Raw genomic sequence first — 18,355 nt, forward strand, 5'->3', positions numbered from 1 at the left:
TTAGCACCTGGGAATAGCAGATGCTGTAAGTTTTTGTTGCATCACTTTAATTTAATCTGCAACTGACAAGCTTGTATGTGAAGTGTACAGATTAAATAGAAATGTTTTAGTACCAGGGAATAGCAGGTGCTGTAAGATTTTATTGCATCCCTTTAATTTATGTTCAAGCTATCATGTTCAAATTTGAAGTGCAGTGAATAATTAACTCAAACTATCTGTTAGCACCTGGGAATAGCAGATGCTGTAAGTTTTTTTTGCATCACTTTCATTTACTCTCCAACTCACATGCCTGAATGTGAAGTGCAGTGATTCATCAAAAAACTATCTGTTAGCACCTTGGACTACGAGATGCTGTAATCTTCTCTTGCATCACTTTAATTTACTTTCAAGCTGACATGCACAAATGTGAAGTGCAGTGATTAATAAAAAAAACTATCTGTTAGCACCTGGGAATAGCAGATGCTGTAAGTTTTTTTTGCATCACTTTCATTTACTCTCCAACTCACATGCCTGAATGTGAAGTGCAGTGATTCATCAAAAAACTGTCTGTTAGTGCCTCCGTATACCAGATGTTGTAAGCTTTTATTGCATCATTTAATTTACATTCAAGATAACATTCTAGAACGTCAAGTGCAGGGATTAATAAAAAAAATTGTCAGATTGGTCTTTGATCATATTTGCTATGATTAGGCAATTTGAGTCAGTGTTTAAGGCTTACCGCCACACCAGCTTGAGAACGCCCAATCTCATCTGACCTTGGAAGCTAAGCAAGTTTGGGCCTGGATAGTACTGAGGTGGGACCCTACCTAGGAATACCAGGTGCTGTAAGCTTTTCTTGCACCACTTTAATTTACTTTCAAGCTGACATGCTCAAATGTGAATTGCAGTCATTAATAAAAAAAACTATCTGTTAGCACCTGGGAATAGCCGATGCTGTAAGTTTTTTTTGCATCACTTTCATTTACTCTCCAACTCACATGCCTGTATGTGAAGTGCAGTGATTCATCAAAAAACTATCTGTTAGCACCTTGGACTACGAGATGCTGTAAGCTTCTCTTGCATCACTTTAATTTACTGTCAAGATGACATGCTAGGATGTGAAGTGCAGTGATTAATTTAAAAAACTATCTGTTAGCACCTGGGAATAGCAGATGCTGTAAATTTTTGTTGCATCACTTTAATTTAATCTGCAACTGACAAGCTTGTATGTGAAGTGTACAGATTAAATGGAAATGTTTTACTACCAGGGAATAGCAGGTGCTGTAAGATTTTATTGCATCCCTTTAATTTATGTTCAAGCTATCATGTTCAAATTTGAAGTGCAGTGAATAATTAACTCAAACTATCTGTTAGCACCTGGGAATGGCAGATGCTGTAAGTTTTTTTTGCATCACTTTCATTTACTCTCCAACTCACATGCCTGAATGTGAAGTGCAGTGATTCATCAAAAAACTATCTGTTAGCACCTTGGACTACGAGATGCTGTAATCTTCTCTTGCATCACTTTAATTTACTTTCAAGATGACATGCACAAATGTGAAGTGCAGTGATTAATAAAAAAAAACTATCTGTTAGCACCTGGGAATAGCAGATGCTGTAAGTTTTTTTTGCATCACTTTCATTTACTCTCCAACTCACATGCCTGAATGTGAAGTGCAGTGATTCATCAAAAAACTGTCTGTTAGTGCCTCCGTATACCAGATGTTGTAAGCTTTTATTGCATCATTTAATTTACATTCAAGATAACATTCTAGAATGTCAAGTGCAGGGATTAATAAAAAAAATTGTCAGATTGGTCTTTGATCATATTTGCTATGATTAGGCAATTTGAGTCAGTGTTTAAGGCTTACCGCCACACCAGCTTGAGAACGCCCAATCTCATCTGACCTTGGAAGCTAAGCAAGTTTGGGCCTGGATAGTACTGAGGTGGGACCCTACCTAGGAATACCAGGTGCTGTAAGCTTTTCTTGCACCACTTTAATTTACTTTCAAGCTGACATGCTCAAATGTGAAGTGCAGTCATTAATAAAAAAAACTATCTGTTAGCACCTGGGAATAGCCGATGCTGTAAGTTTTTTTTGCATCACTTTCATTTACTCTCCAACTCACATGCCTGTATGTGAAGTGCAGTGATTCATCAAAAAACTATCTGTTAGCACCTTGGACTACGAGATGCTGTAAGCTTCTCTTGCATCACTTTAATTTACTGTCAAGATGACATGCTAGGATGTGAAGTGCAGTGATTAATTTAAAAAACTATCTGTTAGCACCTGGGAATAGCAGATGCTGTAAGTTTTTGTTGCATCACTTTAATTTAATCTGCAACTGACAAGCTTGTATGTGAAGTGTACAGATTAAATGGAAATGTTTTAGTACCAGGGAATAGCAGGTGCTGTAAGATTTTATTGCATCCCTTTAATTTATGTTCAAGCTATCATGTTCAAATTTGAAGTGCAGTGAATAATTAACTCAGACTATCTGTTAGCACCTGGGAATAGCAGATGCTGTAAGTTTTTTTTGCATCACTTTCATTTACTCTCCAACTCACATGCCTGAATGTGAAGTGCAGTGATTCATCAAAAAACTATCTGTTAGCACCTTGGACTACGAGATGCTGTAATCTTCTCTTGCATCACTTTAATTTACTTTCAAGCTGACATGCACAAATGTGAAGTGCAGTGATTAATAAAAAAAACTATCTGTTAGCACCTGGGAATAGCAGATGCTGTAAGTTTTTTTTGCATCACTTTCATTTACTCTCCAACTCACATGCCTGAATGTGAAGTGCAGTGATTCATCAAAAAACTGTCTGTTAGTGCCTCCGTATACCAGATGTTGTAAGCTTTTATTGCATCATTTAATTTACATTCAAGATAACATTCTAGAACGTCAAGTGCAGGGATTAATAAAAAAAATTCTCAGATTGGTCTTTGATCATATTTGCTATGATTAGGCAATTTGAGTAAGTGTTTAAGGCTTACCGCCACACCAGCTTGAGAACGCCCAATCTCATCTGACCTTGGAAGCTAAGCAAGATTGGGCCTGGATAGTACTGAGGTGGGACCCTACCTAGGAATACCAGGTGCTGTAAGCTTTTCTTGCATCACTTTAATTTACTTTCAAGCTGACATGCTCAAATGTGAAGTGCAGTCATTAATAAAAAAAACTATCTGTTAGCACCTGGGAATAGCCGATGCTGTAAGTTTTTTTTGCATCACTTTCATTTACTCTCCAACTCACATGCCTGAATGTGAAGTGCAGTGATTCATCAAAAAACTATCTGTTAGCACCTTGGACTACGAGATGCTGTAAGCTTCTCTTGCATCACTTTAATTTACTGTCAAGATGACATGCTAGGATGTGAAGTGCAGTGATTAATTAAAAAAACTATCTGTTAGCACCTGGGAATAGCAGATGCTGTAAGTTTTTGTTGCATCACTTTAATTTAATCTGCAACTGACAAGCTTGTATGTGAAGTGTACAGATTAAATAGAAATGTTTTAGTACCAGGGAATAGCAGGTGCTGTAAGATTTTATTGCATCCCTTTAATTTATGTTCAAGCTATCATGTTCAAATTTGAAGTGCAGTGAATAATTAACTCAAACTATCTGTTAGCACCTGGGAATAGCAGATGCTGTAAGTTTTTTTTGCATCACTTTCATTTACTCTCCAACTCACATGCCTGAATGTGAAGTGCAGTGATTCATCAAAAAACTATCTGTTAGCACCTTGGACTACGAGATGCTGTAATCTTCTCTTGCATCACTTTAATTTACTTTCAAGCTGACATGCACAAATGTGAAGTGCAGTGATTAATAAAAAAAACTATCTGTTAGCACCTGGGAATAGCAGATGCTGTAAGTTTTTTTTGCATCACTTTCATTTACTCTCCAACTCACATGCCTGAATGTGAAGTGCAGTGATTCATCAAAAAACTGTCTGTTAGTGCCTCCGTATACCAGATGTTGTAAGCTTTTATTGCATCATTTAATTTACATTCAAGATAACATTCTAGAACGTCAAGTGCAGGGATTAATAAAAAAAATTGTCAGATTGGTCTTTGATCATATTTGCTATGATTAGGCAATTTGAGTCAGTGTTTAAGGCTTACCGCCACACCAGCTTGAGAACGCCCAATCTCATCTGACCTTGGAAGCTAAGCAAGTTTGGGCCTGGATAGTACTGAGGTGGGACCCTACCTAGGAATACCAGGTGCTGTAAGCTTTTCTTGCACCACTTTAATTTACTTTCAAGCTGACATGCTCAAATGTGAATTGCAGTCATTAATAAAAAAAACTATCTGTTAGCACCTGGGAATAGCCGATGCTGTAAGTTTTTTTTGCATCACTTTCATTTACTCTCCAACTCACATGCCTGTATGTGAAGTGCAGTGATTCATCAAAAAACTATCTGTTAGCACCTTGGACTACGAGATGCTGTAAGCTTCTCTTGCATCACTTTAATTTACTGTCAAGATGACATGCTAGGATGTGAAGTGCAGTGATTAATTTAAAAAACTATCTGTTAGCACCTGGGAATAGCAGATGCTGTAAATTTTTGTTGCATCACTTTAATTTAATCTGCAACTGACAAGCTTGTATGTGAAGTGTACAGATTAAATGGAAATGTTTTACTACCAGGGAATAGCAGGTGCTGTAAGATTTTATTGCATCCCTTTAATTTATGTTCAAGCTATCATGTTCAAATTTGAAGTGCAGTGAATAATTAACTCAAACTATCTGTTAGCACCTGGGAATGGCAGATGCTGTAAGTTTTTTTTGCATCACTTTCATTTACTCTCCAACTCACATGCCTGAATGTGAAGTGCAGTGATTCATCAAAAAACTATCTGTTAGCACCTTGGACTACGAGATGCTGTAATCTTCTCTTGCATCACTTTAATTTACTTTCAAGATGACATGCACAAATGTGAAGTGCAGTGATTAATAAAAAAAAACTATCTGTTAGCACCTGGGAATAGCAGATGCTGTAAGTTTTTTTTGCATCACTTTCATTTACTCTCCAACTCACATGCCTGAATGTGAAGTGCAGTGATTCATCAAAAAACTGTCTGTTAGTGCCTCCGTATACCAGATGTTGTAAGCTTTTATTGCATCATTTAATTTACATTCAAGATAACATTCTAGAATGTCAAGTGCAGGGATTAATAAAAAAAATTGTCAGATTGGTCTTTGATCATATTTGCTATGATTAGGCAATTTGAGTAAGTGTTTAAGGCTTACCGCCACACCAGCTTGAGAACGCCCAATCTCATCTGACCTTGGAAGCTAAGCAAGTTTGGGCCTGGATAGTACTGAGGTGGGACCCTACCTAGGAATACCAGGTGCTGTAAGCTTTTCTTGCATCACTTTAATTTACTTTCAAGCTGACATGCTCAAATGTGAAGTGCAGTCATTAATAAAAAAAACTATCTGTTAGCACCTGGGAATAGCCGATGCTGTAAGTTTTTTTTGCATCACTTTCATTTACTCTCCAACTCACATGCCTGAATGTGAAGTGCAGTGATTCATCAAAAAACTATCTGTTAGCACCTTGGACTACGAGATGCTGTAAGCTTCTCTTGCATCACTTTAATTTACTGTCAAGATGACATGCTAGGATGTGAAGTGCAGTGATTAATTAAAAAAACTATCTGTTAGCACCTGGGAATAGCAGATGCTGTAAGTTTTTGTTGCATCACTTTAATTTAATCTGCAACTGACAAGCTTGTATGTGAAGTGTACAGATTAAATAGAAATGTTTTAGTACCAGGGAATAGCAGGTGCTGTAAGATTTTATTGCATCCCTTTAATTTATGTTCAAGCTATCATGTTCAAATTTGAAGTGCAGTGAATAATTAACTCAAACTATCTGTTAGCACCTGGGAATAGCAGATGCTGTAAGTTTTTTTTGCATCACTTTCATTTACTCTCCAACTCACATGCCTGAATGTGAAGTGCAGTGATTCATCAAAAAACTATCTGTTAGCACCTTGGACTACGAGATGCTGTAATCTTCTCTTGCATCACTTTAATTTACTTTCAAGCTGACATGCACAAATGTGAAGTGCAGTGATTAATAAAAAAAACTATCTGTTAGCACCTGGGAATAGCAGATGCTGTAAGTTTTTTTTGCATCACTTTCATTTACTCTCCAACTCACATGCCTGAATGTGAAGTGCAGTGATTCATCAAAAAACTGTCTGTTAGTGCCTCCGTATACCAGATGTTGTAAGCTTTTATTGCATCATTTAATTTACATTCAAGATAACATTCTAGAACGTCAAGTGCAGGGATTAATAAAAAAAATTGTCAGATTGGTCTTTGATCATATTTGCTATGATTAGGCAATTTGAGTCAGTGTTTAAGGCTTACCGCCACACCAGCTTGAGAACGCCCAATCTCATCTGACCTTGGAAGCTAAGCAAGTTTCGGCCTGGATAGTACTGAGGTGGGACCCTACCTAGGAATACCAGGTGCTGTAAGCTTTTCTTGCACTACTTTAATTTACTTTCAAGCTGACATGCTCAAATGTGAAGTGCAGTCATTAATAAAAAAAACTATCTGTTAGCACCTGGGAATAGCCGATGCTGTAAGTTTTTTTTGCATCACTTTCATTTACTCTCCAACTCACATGCCTGTATGTGAAGTGCAGTGATTCATCAAAAAACTATCTGTTAGCACCTTGGACTACGAGATGCTGTAAGCTTCTCTTGCATCACTTTAATTTACTGTCAAGATGACATGCTAGGATGTGAAGTGCAGTGATTAATTTAAAAAACTATCTGTTAGCACCTGGGAATAGCAGATGCTGTAAGTTTTTGTTGCATCACTTTAATTTAATCTGCAACTGACAAGCTTGTATGTGAAGTGTACAGATTAAATGGAAATGTTTTAGTACCAGGGAATAGCAGGTGCTGTAAGATTTTATTGCATCCCTTTAATTTATTTTCAAGCTATCATGTTCAAATTTGAAGTGCAGTGAATAATTAAATCAAAATATCTGCTAGCACCTGGGAATAGCAGATGCTGTAAGTTTTTATTGCATCACTTTAATTTACTCTCCAACTGACATGCTTGAATGTGAAGTGCAGTGATTAATAAAAAAACTGTCTGTTAGTGCCTCCGTATACCAGATGTTGTAAGCTTTTATTGCATCATTTAATTTACTTTCAAGATAACATTCTAGAATGTCAAGTGCAGGGATTAATAAAAAAAATTGTCAGATTGGTCTTTGATCATATTTGCTATGATTAGGCAATTAGAGTAAGTGTTTAAGGCTTACGGCCACACCAGCTTGAGAATGACCAGTCTCATCTGACCTTGGAAGCGAAACAAGTTTAGGCCTGGATAGTACTGAGGTGGGACCCTATCTAGGAATACCAGGTGCTGTAAGCTTTTCTTGCATCACTTTAATTTACTTTCAAGCTGACATGCTCAAATGTGAAGTGCAGTGATTAATAAAAAAAACTATCTGTTAGCACCTGGGAATAGCAGATGCTGTAAGTTTTTTTTGCATCACTTTCATTTACTCTCCAACTCACATGCCTGAATGTGAAGTGCAGTGATTCATCAAAAAACTATCTGTTAGCACCTTGGACTACGAGATGCTGTAAGCTTCTCTTGCATCACTTTAATTTACTTTCAAGATGACATGTTAGGATGTGAAGTGCAGTAATTAATTAAAAAAACTATCTGTTAGCACCTGGGAATAGCAGATGCTGTAAGTTTTTGTTGCATCACTTTAATTTAATCTGCAACTGACATTCTTGAATGTGAAGTGTACAGATTAAATAGAAATATTTTAGTACCAGGGAATAGCAGGTGCTGTAAGATTTTATTGCATCCCTTTAATTTATGTTCAAGCTATCATGTTCAAATTTGAAGTACAGTGAATAATTAAATCAAACTATCTGCTAGCACCTGGGAATAGCAGATGCTGTAAGTTTTTGTTGCATCACTTTAATTTAATCTGCAACTGACATGCTTGTATGTGAAGTGTACAGATTAAATAGAAATATTTTAGTACCAGGGAATAGCAGGTGCTGTAAGATTTTATTGCATCCCTTTAATTTATTTTCAAGCTATCATGTTCATTATTGAAGTGCAGTGAATAATTAAATCAAAATATCTGCTAGCACCTGGGTATAGCAGATGCTGTAAGTTTTTATTGCATCACTTTAATTTACTCTCCAACTGACATGCTTGAATGTGAAGTGCAGTGATTAATAAAAAAACTGTCTGTTAGCGCCTCCGTATACCAGATGTTGTAAGCTTTTATTGCATCATTTAATTTACTTTCAAGATAACATTCTAGAATGTCAAGTGCAGGGATTAATAAAAAAAATTGTCAGATTGGTCTTTGATCATATTTGCTATGATTAGGCAATTAGAGTAAGTGTTTAAGGCTTATGGCTACACCAGCTTGAGAACGACCAGTCTCATCTGACCTTGGAAGCGAAACAAGTTTGGGCCTGGATAGTACTGAGGTGGGACCCTACCTAGGAATACCAGGTGCTGTAAGCTTTTCTTGCATCCCTTTAATTTATGTTCAAGCTATCATGTTCAAATTTGAAGTACAGTGAATAATTAAATCAAACTATCTGTTAGCACCTGGGAATAGCAGATGCTGTAAGTTTTTATTGCATCACTTTAATTTAATCTGCAACTGACATGCTTGTATGTGAAGTGTACAGATTAAATAGAAATATTTTAGTACCAGGGAATAGCAGGTGCTGTAAGATTTTATTGCATCCCTTTAATTTATGTTCAAGCTATCATGTTCAAATTTGAAGTGCAGTGAATAATTAAATCAAACTATCTGTTAGCACCTGGGAATAGCAGATGCTGTAAGTTTTTATTGCATCACTTTAATTTACTCTCCAACTGACATGCTTGAATGTGAAGTGCAGTGATTAATAAAAAAACTGTCTGTTAGTGCCTCCGTATACCAGATGTTGTAAGCTTTTATTGCATCATTTAATTTACTTTCAAGATAACATTCTAGAATGTCAAGTGCAGGGATTAATAAAAAAAATTGTCAAATTGGTCTTTGATCATATTTGCTATGATTAGGCAATTAGAGTAAGTGTTTAAGGCTTACGGCCACACCAGCTTGAGAATGACCAGTCTCATCTGACCTTGGAAGCGAAACAAGTTTAGGCCTGGATAGTACTGAGGTGGGACCCTATCTAGGAATACCAGGTGCTGTAAGCTTTTCTTGCATCACTTTAATTTACTTTCAAGCTGACATGCTCAAATGTGAAGTGCAGTGATTAATAAAAAAAACTATCTGTTAGCACCTGGGAATAGCAGATGCTGTAAGTTTTTTTTGCATCACTTTCATTTACTCTCCAACTCACATGCCTGAATGTGAAGTGCAGTGATTCATCAAAAAACTATCTGTTAGCACCTTGGACTACGAGATGCTGTAAGCTTCTCTTGCATCACTTTAATTTACTTTTAAGATGACATGCTAGGATGTGAAGTGCAGTGATTAATTAAAAAAAACTATCTGTTAGCACCTGGGAATAGCAAATGCTGTAAGTTTTTGTTGCATCACTTTAATTTATTCTGCAACTGACATGCTTGTATGTGAAGTGTACAGATTAAATAGAAATCTTTTAGTACCAGGGAATAGCAGGTGCTGTAAGATTTTATTGCATCCCTTTAATTTATGTTCAAGCTATCATGTTCAAATTTGAAGTACAGTGAATAATTAAATCAAACTATCTGTTAGCACCTGGGAATAGCAGATGCTGTAAGTTTTTGTTGCATCACTTTAATTTAATCTGCAACTGACATGCTTGTATGTGAAGTGTACAGATTAAATAGAAATCTTTTAGTACCAGGGAATAGCAGGTGCTGTAAGATTTTATTGCATCCCTTTAATTTATGTTCAAGCTATCATGTTCAAATTTGAAGTGCAGTGAATAATTAAATCAAACTATCTGTTAGCACCTGGGAATAGCAGATGCTGTAAGTTTTTATTGCATCACATTAATTTACTCTCCAACTGACATGCTTGAATGTGAAGTGCAGTGATTAATAAAAAAACTGTCTGTTAGTGCCTCCGTATACCAGATGTTGTAAGCTTTTATTGCATCATTTAATTTACTTTCAAGATAACATTCTAGAATGTCAAGTGCAGGGATTAATAAAAAAAATTGTCAAATTGGTCTTTGATCATATTTGCTATGATTAGGCAATTAGAGTAAGTGTTTAAGGCTTACGGCCACACCAGCTTGAGAATGACCAGTCTCATCTGACCTTGGAAGCGAAACAAGTTTAGGCCTGGATAGTACTGAGGTGGGACCCTATCTAGGAATACCAGGTGCTGTAAGCTTTTCTTGCATCACTTTAATTTACTTTCAAGCTGACATGCTCAAATGTGAAGTGCAGTGATTAATAAAAAAAACTATCTGTTAGCACCTGGGAATAGCAGATGCTGTAAGTTTTTTTTGCATCACTTTCATTTACTCTCCAACTCACATGCCTGAATGTGAAGTGCAGTGATTCATCAAAAAACTATCTGTTAGCACCTTGGACTACGAGATGCTGTAAGCTTCTCTTGCATCACTTTAATTTACTTTCAAGATGACATGCTAGGATGTGAAGTGCAGTGATTAATTAAAAAAAACTATCTGTTAGCACCTGGGAATAGCAAATGCTGTAAGTTTTTGTTGCATCACTTTAATTTATTCTGCAACTGACATGCTTGTATGTGAAGTGTACAGATTAAATAGAAATCTTTTAGTACCAGGGAATAGCAGGTGCTGTAAGATTTTATTGCATCCCTTTAATTTATGTTCAAGCTATCATGTTCAAATTTGAAGTACAGTGAATAATTAAATCAAACTATCTGTTAGCACCTGGGAATAGCAGATGCTGTAAGTTTTTGTTGCATCACTTTAATTTAATCTGCAACTGACATGCTTGTATGTGAAGTGTACAGATTAAATAGAAATCTTTTAGTACCAGGGAATAGCAGGTGCTGTAAGATTTTATTGCATCCCTTTAATTTATGTTCAAGCTATCATGTTCAAATTTGAAGTGCAGTGAATAATTAAATCAAACTATCTGTTAGCACCTGGGAATAGCAGATGCTGTAAGTTTTTATTGCATCACTTTAATTTACTCTCCAACTGACATGCTTGAATGTGAAGTGCAGTGATTAATAAAAAAACTGTCTGTTAGTGCCTCCGTATACCAGATGTTGTAAGCTTTTATTGCATCATTTAATTTACTTTCAAGATAACATTCTAGAATGTCAAGTGCAGGGATTAATAAAAAAAATTGTCTAATTGGTCTTTGATCATATTTGCTATGATTAGGCAATTAGAGTAAGTGTTTAAGGCTTACGGCCACACCAGCTTGAGAATGACCAGTCTCATCTGACCTTGGAAGCGAAACAAGTTTAGGCCTGGATAGTACTGAGGTGGGACCCTATCTAGGAATACCAGGTGCTGTAAGCTTTTCTTGCATCACTTTAATTTACTTTCAAGCTGACATGCTCAAATGTGAAGTGCAGTGATTAATAAAAAAAACTATCTGTTAGCACCTGGGAATAGTAGATGCTGTAAGTTTTTTTTGCATCACTTTCATTTACTCTCCAACTCACATGCCTGAATGTGAAGTGCAGTGATTCATCAAAAAACTATCTGTTAGCACCTTGGACTACGAGATGCTGTAAGCTTCTCTTGCATCACTTTAATTTACTTTCAAGATGACATGCTAGGATGTGAAGTGCAGTGATTAATTAAAAAAAACTATCTGTTAGCACCTGGGAATAGCAAATGCTGTAAGTTTTTGTTGCATCACTTTAATTTATTCTGCAACTGACATGCTTGTATGTGAAGTGTACAGATTAAATAGAAATCTTTTAGTACCAGGGAATAGCAGGTGCTGTAAGATTTTATTGCATCCCTTTAATTTATGTTCAAGCTATCATGTTCAAATTTGAAGTACAGTGAATAATTAAATCAAACTATCTGTTAGCACCTGGGAATAGCAGATGCTGTAAGTTTTTGTTGCATCACTTTAATTTAATCTGCAACTGACATGCTTGTATGTGAAGTGTACAGATTAAATAGAAATCTTTTAGTACCAGGGAATAGCAGGTGCTGTAAGATTTTATTGCATCCCTTTAATTTATGTTCAAGCTATCATGTTCAAATTTGAAGTGCAGTGAATAATTAAATCAAACTATCTGTTAGCACCTGGGAATAGCAGATGCTGTAAGTTTTTATTGCATCACTTTAATTTACTCTCCAACTGACATGCTTGAATGTGAAGTGCAGTGATTAATAAAAAAACTGTCTGTTAGTGCCTCCGTATACCAGATGTTGTAAGCTTTTATTGCATCATTTAATTTACTTTCAAGATAACATTCTAGAATGTCAAGTGCAGGGATTAATAAAAAAAATTGTCTAATTGGTCTTTGATCATATTTGCTATGATTAGGCAATTAGAGTAAGTGTTTAAGGCTTACGGCCACACCAGCTTGAGAATGACCAGTCTCATCTGACCTTGGAAGCGAAACAAGTTTAGGCCTGGATAGTACTGAGGTGGGACCCTATCTAGGAATACCAGGTGCTGTAAGCTTTTCTTGCATCACTTTAATTTACTTTCAAGCTGACATGCTCAAATGTGAAGTGCAGTGATTAATAAAAAAAACTATCTGTTAGCACCTGGGAATAGCAGATGCTGTAAGTTTTTTTTGCATCACTTTCATTTACTCTCCAACTCACATGCCTGAATGTGAAGTGCAGTGATTCATCAAAAAACTATCTGTTAGCACCTTGGACTACGAGATGCTGTAAGCTTCTCTTGCATCACTTTAATTTACTTTCAAGATGACATGCTAGGATGTGAAGTGCAGTGATTAATTAAAAAAAACTATCTGTTAGCACCTGGGAATAGCAAATGCTGTAAGTTTTTGTTGCATCACTTTAATTTATTCTGCAACTGACATGCTTGTATGTGAAGTGTACAGATTAAATAGAAATATTTTAGTACCAGGGAATAGCAGGTGCTGTAAGATTTTATTGCATCCCTTTAATTTATTTTCAAGCTATCATGTTCAAATTTGAAGTGCAGTGAATAATTAAATCAAACTATCTGTTAGCACCTGGGAATAGCAGATGCTGTAAGTTTTTATTGCATTACTTTAATTTACTCTCCAACTGACATGCTTGAATGTGAAGTGCAGTGATTAATAAAAAAACTGTCTGTTAGTGCCTCCGTATACCAGATGTTGTAAGCTTTTATTGCATCATTTAATTTACTTTCAAGATAACATTCTAGAATGTCAAGTGCAGGGATTAATAAAAAAAATTGTCAGATTGGTCTTTGATCATATTTGCTATGATTAGGCAATTAGAGTAAGTGTTTAAGGCTTACGGCCACACCAGCTTGAGAACGACCAATCTCATCTGACCTTGGAAGCGAAACAAGTTTGGGCCTGGATAGTACTGAGGTGGGACCCTATCTAGGAATACCAGGTGCTGTAAGCTTTTCTTGCATCACTTTAATTTACTTTCAAGCTGACATGCTCAAATGTGAAGTGCAGTGATTAATAAAAAAAACTATCTGTTAGCACCTGGGAATAGCAGATGCTATAAGTTTTTTTTGCATCACTTTCATTTACTCTCCAACTCACATGCCTGAATGTGAAGTGCAGTGATTCATCAAAAAACTATCTGTTAGCACCTTGGACTACGAGATGCTGTAAGCTTCTCTTGCATCACTTTAATTTACTTTCAAGATGACATGCTAGGATGTGAAGTGCAGTGATTAATTAAAAAAACTATCTGTTAGCACCTGGGAATAGCAAATGCTGTAAGTTTTTGTTGCATCACTTTAATTTAATCTGCAACTGACATGCTTGTATGTGAAGTGTACAGATTAAATAGAAATCTTTTAGTACCAGGGAATAGCAGGTGCTGTAAGATTTTATTGCATCCCTTTAATTTATGTTCAAGCTATCATGTTCAAATTTGAAGTACAGTGAATAATTAAATCAAACTATCTGTTAGCACCTGGGAATAGCAGATGCTGTAAGTTTTTGTTGCATCACTTTAATTTAATCTGCAACTGACATGCTTGTATGTGAAGTGTACAGATTAAATAGAAATCTTTTAGTACCAGGGAATAGCAGGTGCTGTAAGATTTTATTGCATCCCTTTAATTTATGTTCAAGCTATCATGTTCAAATTTGAAGTGCAGTGAATAATTAAATCAAACTATCTGTTAGCACCTGGGAATAGCAGATGCTGTAAGTTTTTATTGCATCACTTTAATTTACTCTCCAACTGACATGCTTGAATGTGAAGTGCAGTGATTAATAAAAAAACTGTCTGTTAGTGCCTCCGTATACCAGATGTTGTAAGCTTTTATTGCATCATTTAATTTACTTTCAAGATAACATTCTAGAATGTCAAGTGCAGGGATTAATAAAAAAAATTGTCAGATTGGTCTTTGATCATATTTGCTATGATTAGGCAATTAGAGTAAGTGTTTAAGGCTTACGGCCACACCAGCTTGAGAACGACCAATCTCATCTGACCTTGGAAGCGAAACAAGTTTGGGCCTGGATAGTACTGAGGTGGGACCCTATCTAGGAATACCAGGTGCTGTAAGCTTTTCTTGCATCACTTTAATTTACTTTCAAGCTGACATGCTCAAATGTGAAGTGCAGTGATTAATAAAAAAAACTATCTGTTAGCACCTGGGAATAGCAGATGCTATAAGTTTTTTTTGCATCACTTTCATTTACTCTCCAACTCACATGCCTGAATGTGAAGTGCAGTGATTCATCAAAAAACTATCTGTTAGCACCTTGGACTACGAGATGCTGTAAGCTTCTCTTGCATCACTTTAATTTACTTTCAAGATGACATGCTAGGATGTGAAGTGCAGTGATTAATTAAAAAAACTATCTGTTAGCACCTGGGAATAGCAAATGCTGTAAGTTTTTGTTGCATCACTTTAATTTAATCTGCAACTGACATGCTTGTATGTGAAGTGTACAGATTAAATAGAAATCTTTTAGTACCAGGGAATAGCAGGTGCTGTAAGATTTTATTGCATCCCTTTAATTTATGTTCAAGCTATCATGTTCAAATTTGAAGTACAGTGAATAATTAAATCAAACTATCTGTTAGCACCTGGGAATAGCAGATGCTGTAAGTTTTTGTTGCATCACTTTAATTTAATCTGCAACTGACATGCTTGTATGTGAAGTGTACAGATTAAATAGAAATCTTTTAGTACCAGGGAATAGCAGGTGCTGTAAGATTTTATTGCATCCCTTTAATTTATGTTCAAGCTATCATGTTCAAATTTGAAGTGCAGTGAATAATTAAATCAAACTATCTGTTAGCACCTGGGAATAGCAGATGCTGTAAGTTTTTATTGCATCACTTTAATTTACTCTCCAACTGACATGCTTGAATGTGAAGTGCAGTGATTAATAAAAAAACTGTCTGTTAGTGCCTCCGTATACCAGATGTTGTAAGCTTTTATTGCATCATTTAATTTACTTTCAAGATAACATTCTAGAATGTCAAGTGCAGGGATTAATAAAAAAAATTGTCAAATTGGTCTTTGATCATATTTGCTATGATTAGGCAATTAGAGTAAGTGTTTAAGGCTTACGGCCACACCAGCTTGAGAATGACCAGTCTCATCTGACCTTGGAAGCGAAACAAGTTTAGGCCTGGATAGTACTGAGGTGGGACCCTATCTAGGAATACCAGGTGCTGTAAGCTTTTCTTGCATCACTTTAATTTACTTTCAAGCTGACATGCTCAAATGTGAAGTGCAGTGATTAATAAAAAAAACTATCTGTTAGCACCTGGGAATAGCAGATGCTGTAAGTTTTTTTTGCATCACTTTCATTTACTCTCCAACTCACATGCCTGAATGTGAAGTGCAGTGATTCATCAAAAAACTATCTGTTAGCACCTTGGACTACGAGATGCTGTAAGCTTCTCTTGCATCACTTTAATTTACTTTCAAGATGACATGCTAGGATGTGAAGTGCAGTGATTAATTAAAAAAAACTATCTGTTAGCACCTGGGAATAGCAAATGCTGTAAGTTTTTGTTGCATCACTTTAATTTAATCTGCAACTGACATGCTTGTATGTGAAGTGTACAGATTAAATAGAAATATTTTAGTACCAGGGAATAGCAGGTGCTGTAAGATTTTATTGCATCCCTTTAATTTATTTTCAAGCTATCATGTTCATTATTGAAGTGCAGTGAATAATTAAATCAAAATATCTGCTAGCACCTGGGAATAGCAGATGCTGTAAGTTTTTATTGCATCACTTTAATTTACTCTCCAACTGACATGCTTGAATGTGAAGTGCAGTGATTAATAAAAAAACTGTCTGTTAGTGCCTCCGTATACCAGATGTTGTAAGCTTTTATTGCATCATTTAATTTACTTTCAACATAACATTCTAGAATGTCAAGTGCAGGGATTAATAAAAAAAATTGTCAGATTGGTCTTTGATCATATTTGCTATGATTAGGCAATTAGAGTAAGTGTTTAAGGCTTATGGCTACACCAGCTTGAGATCGACCAGTCTCATCTGACCTTGGAAGCGAAACAAGTTTGGGCCTGGATAGTACTGAGGTGGGACCCTATCTAGGAATACCAGGTGCTGTAAGCTTTTCTTGCATCACTTTAATTTACTTTCAAGATGACATGTTAGGATGTGAAGTGCAGTAATTAATTAAAAAAAACTATCTGTTAGCACCTGGGAATAGCAGATGCTGTAAGTTTTTGTTGCATCACTTTAATTTAATCTGCAACTGACATGCTTGTATGTGAAGTGTACAGATTAAATAGAAATCTTTTAGTACCAGGGAATAGCAGGTGCTGTAAGATTTTATTGCATACCTTTAATTTATGTTCAAGCTATCATGTTCATTATTGAAGTGCAGTGAATAATTAAATCAAAATATCTGCTAGCACCTGGGAATAGCAGATGCTGTAAGTTTTTATTGCATCACTTTAATTTACTCTCCAACTGACATGCTTGAATGTGAAGTGCAGTGATTAATAAAAAAACTGTCTGTTAGTGCCTCCGTATACCAGATGTTGTAAGCTTTTATTGCATCATTTAATTTACTTTCAAGATAACATTCTAGAATGTCAAGTGCAGGGATTAATAAAAAAAATTGTCAGATTGGTCTTTGATCATATTTGCTATGATTAGGCAATTAGAGTAAGTGTTTAAGGCTTACGGCCACACCAGCTTGAGAACGACCAGTCTCATCTGACCTTGGAAGCGAAACAAGTTTGGGCCTGGATAGTACTGAGGTGGGACCCTATCTAGGAATACCAGGTGCTGTAAGCTTTTCTTGCATCACTTTAATTTACTTTCAAGCTGACATGCTCAAATGTGAAGTGCAGTGATTAATAAAAAAAACTATCTGTTAGCACCTGGGAATAGCAGATGCTGTAAGTTTTTTTTGCATCACTTTCATTTACTCTCCAACTCACATGCCTGAATGTGAAGTGCAGTGATTCATCAAAAAACTATCTGTTAGCACCTTGGACTACGAGATGCTGTAAGCTTCTCTTGCATCACTTTAATTTACTTTCAAGATGACATGTTAGGATGTGAAGTGCAGTAATTAATTAAAAAAACTATCTGTTAGCACCTGGGAATAGCAGATGCTGTAAGTTTTTGTTGCATCACTTTAATTTAATCTGCAACTGACATTCTTGAATGTGAAGTGTACAGATTAAATAGAAATATTTTAGTACCAGGGAATAGCAGGTGCTGTAAGATTTTATTGCATCCCTTTAATTTATGTTCAAGCTATCATGTTCAAATTTGAAGTACAGTGAATAATTAAATCAAACTATCTGCTAGCACCTGGGAATAGCAGATGCTGTAAGTTTTTGTTGCATCACTTTAATTTAATCTGCAACTGACATGCTTGTATGTGAAGTGTACAGATTAAATAGAAATATTTTAGTACCAGGGAATAGCAGGTGCTGTAAGATTTTATTGCATCCCTTTAATTTATTTTCAAGCTATCATGTTCAAATTTGAAGTGCAGTGAATAATTAAATCAAACTATCTGTTAGCACCTGGGAATAGCAGATGCTGTAAGTTTTTATTGCATTACTTTAATTTACTCTCCAACTGACATGCTTGAATGTGAAGTGCAGTGATTAATAAAAAAACTATCTGTTAGTGCCTCCGTATACCAGATGTTGTAAGCTTTTATTGCATCATTTAATTTACTTTCAAGATAACATTCTAGAATGTCAAGTGCAGGGATTAATAAAAAAAATTGTCAGATTGGTCTTTGATCATATTTGCTATGAT

General features: G+C 35.8%; 17 pseudogenes; all 17 read left to right on the top strand.

Annotated features, from left to right (window-relative positions):
* The first annotated feature begins 712 nt into the window (after positions 1-712).
* LOC145648871 (5S ribosomal RNA) lies at positions 713-831 on the top strand (annotated as a pseudogene).
* A 1,013-nt stretch (positions 832-1,844) lies between these two features.
* LOC145648872 (5S ribosomal RNA) lies at positions 1,845-1,963 on the top strand (annotated as a pseudogene).
* A 1,012-nt stretch (positions 1,964-2,975) lies between these two features.
* Positions 2,976-3,094, top strand: LOC145649986 (5S ribosomal RNA; annotated as a pseudogene).
* A 1,012-nt stretch (positions 3,095-4,106) lies between these two features.
* Positions 4,107-4,225, top strand: LOC145648873 (5S ribosomal RNA; annotated as a pseudogene).
* A 1,013-nt stretch (positions 4,226-5,238) lies between these two features.
* Positions 5,239-5,357, top strand: LOC145648874 (5S ribosomal RNA; annotated as a pseudogene).
* Positions 5,358-6,369: 1,012 nt separating this feature from the next.
* LOC145650900 (5S ribosomal RNA) lies at positions 6,370-6,488 on the top strand (annotated as a pseudogene).
* A 791-nt stretch (positions 6,489-7,279) lies between these two features.
* Positions 7,280-7,398, top strand: LOC145645340 (5S ribosomal RNA; annotated as a pseudogene).
* A 1,009-nt stretch (positions 7,399-8,407) lies between these two features.
* Positions 8,408-8,526, top strand: LOC145644202 (5S ribosomal RNA; annotated as a pseudogene).
* A 571-nt stretch (positions 8,527-9,097) lies between these two features.
* Positions 9,098-9,216, top strand: LOC145645341 (5S ribosomal RNA; annotated as a pseudogene).
* A 1,010-nt stretch (positions 9,217-10,226) lies between these two features.
* Positions 10,227-10,345, top strand: LOC145645342 (5S ribosomal RNA; annotated as a pseudogene).
* A 1,010-nt stretch (positions 10,346-11,355) lies between these two features.
* LOC145645343 (5S ribosomal RNA) lies at positions 11,356-11,474 on the top strand (annotated as a pseudogene).
* A 1,010-nt stretch (positions 11,475-12,484) lies between these two features.
* LOC145645344 (5S ribosomal RNA) lies at positions 12,485-12,603 on the top strand (annotated as a pseudogene).
* Positions 12,604-13,395: 792 nt separating this feature from the next.
* LOC145650348 (5S ribosomal RNA) lies at positions 13,396-13,514 on the top strand (annotated as a pseudogene).
* A 1,009-nt stretch (positions 13,515-14,523) lies between these two features.
* Positions 14,524-14,642, top strand: LOC145650349 (5S ribosomal RNA; annotated as a pseudogene).
* A 1,009-nt stretch (positions 14,643-15,651) lies between these two features.
* Positions 15,652-15,770, top strand: LOC145645345 (5S ribosomal RNA; annotated as a pseudogene).
* Positions 15,771-16,562: 792 nt separating this feature from the next.
* On the top strand, positions 16,563-16,681 carry LOC145644975 (5S ribosomal RNA; annotated as a pseudogene).
* Positions 16,682-17,252: 571 nt separating this feature from the next.
* LOC145643715 (5S ribosomal RNA) lies at positions 17,253-17,371 on the top strand (annotated as a pseudogene).
* Positions 17,372-18,355: the final 984 nt, after the last annotated feature.

This window comes from Electrophorus electricus, chromosome 13 (genome assembly GCF_041902795.1).
Source record: "Electrophorus electricus isolate QZ-2024a chromosome 13, ASM4190279v1, whole genome shotgun sequence".
Classification (NCBI taxonomy): domain Eukaryota; kingdom Metazoa; phylum Chordata; class Actinopteri; order Gymnotiformes; family Gymnotidae; genus Electrophorus; species Electrophorus electricus.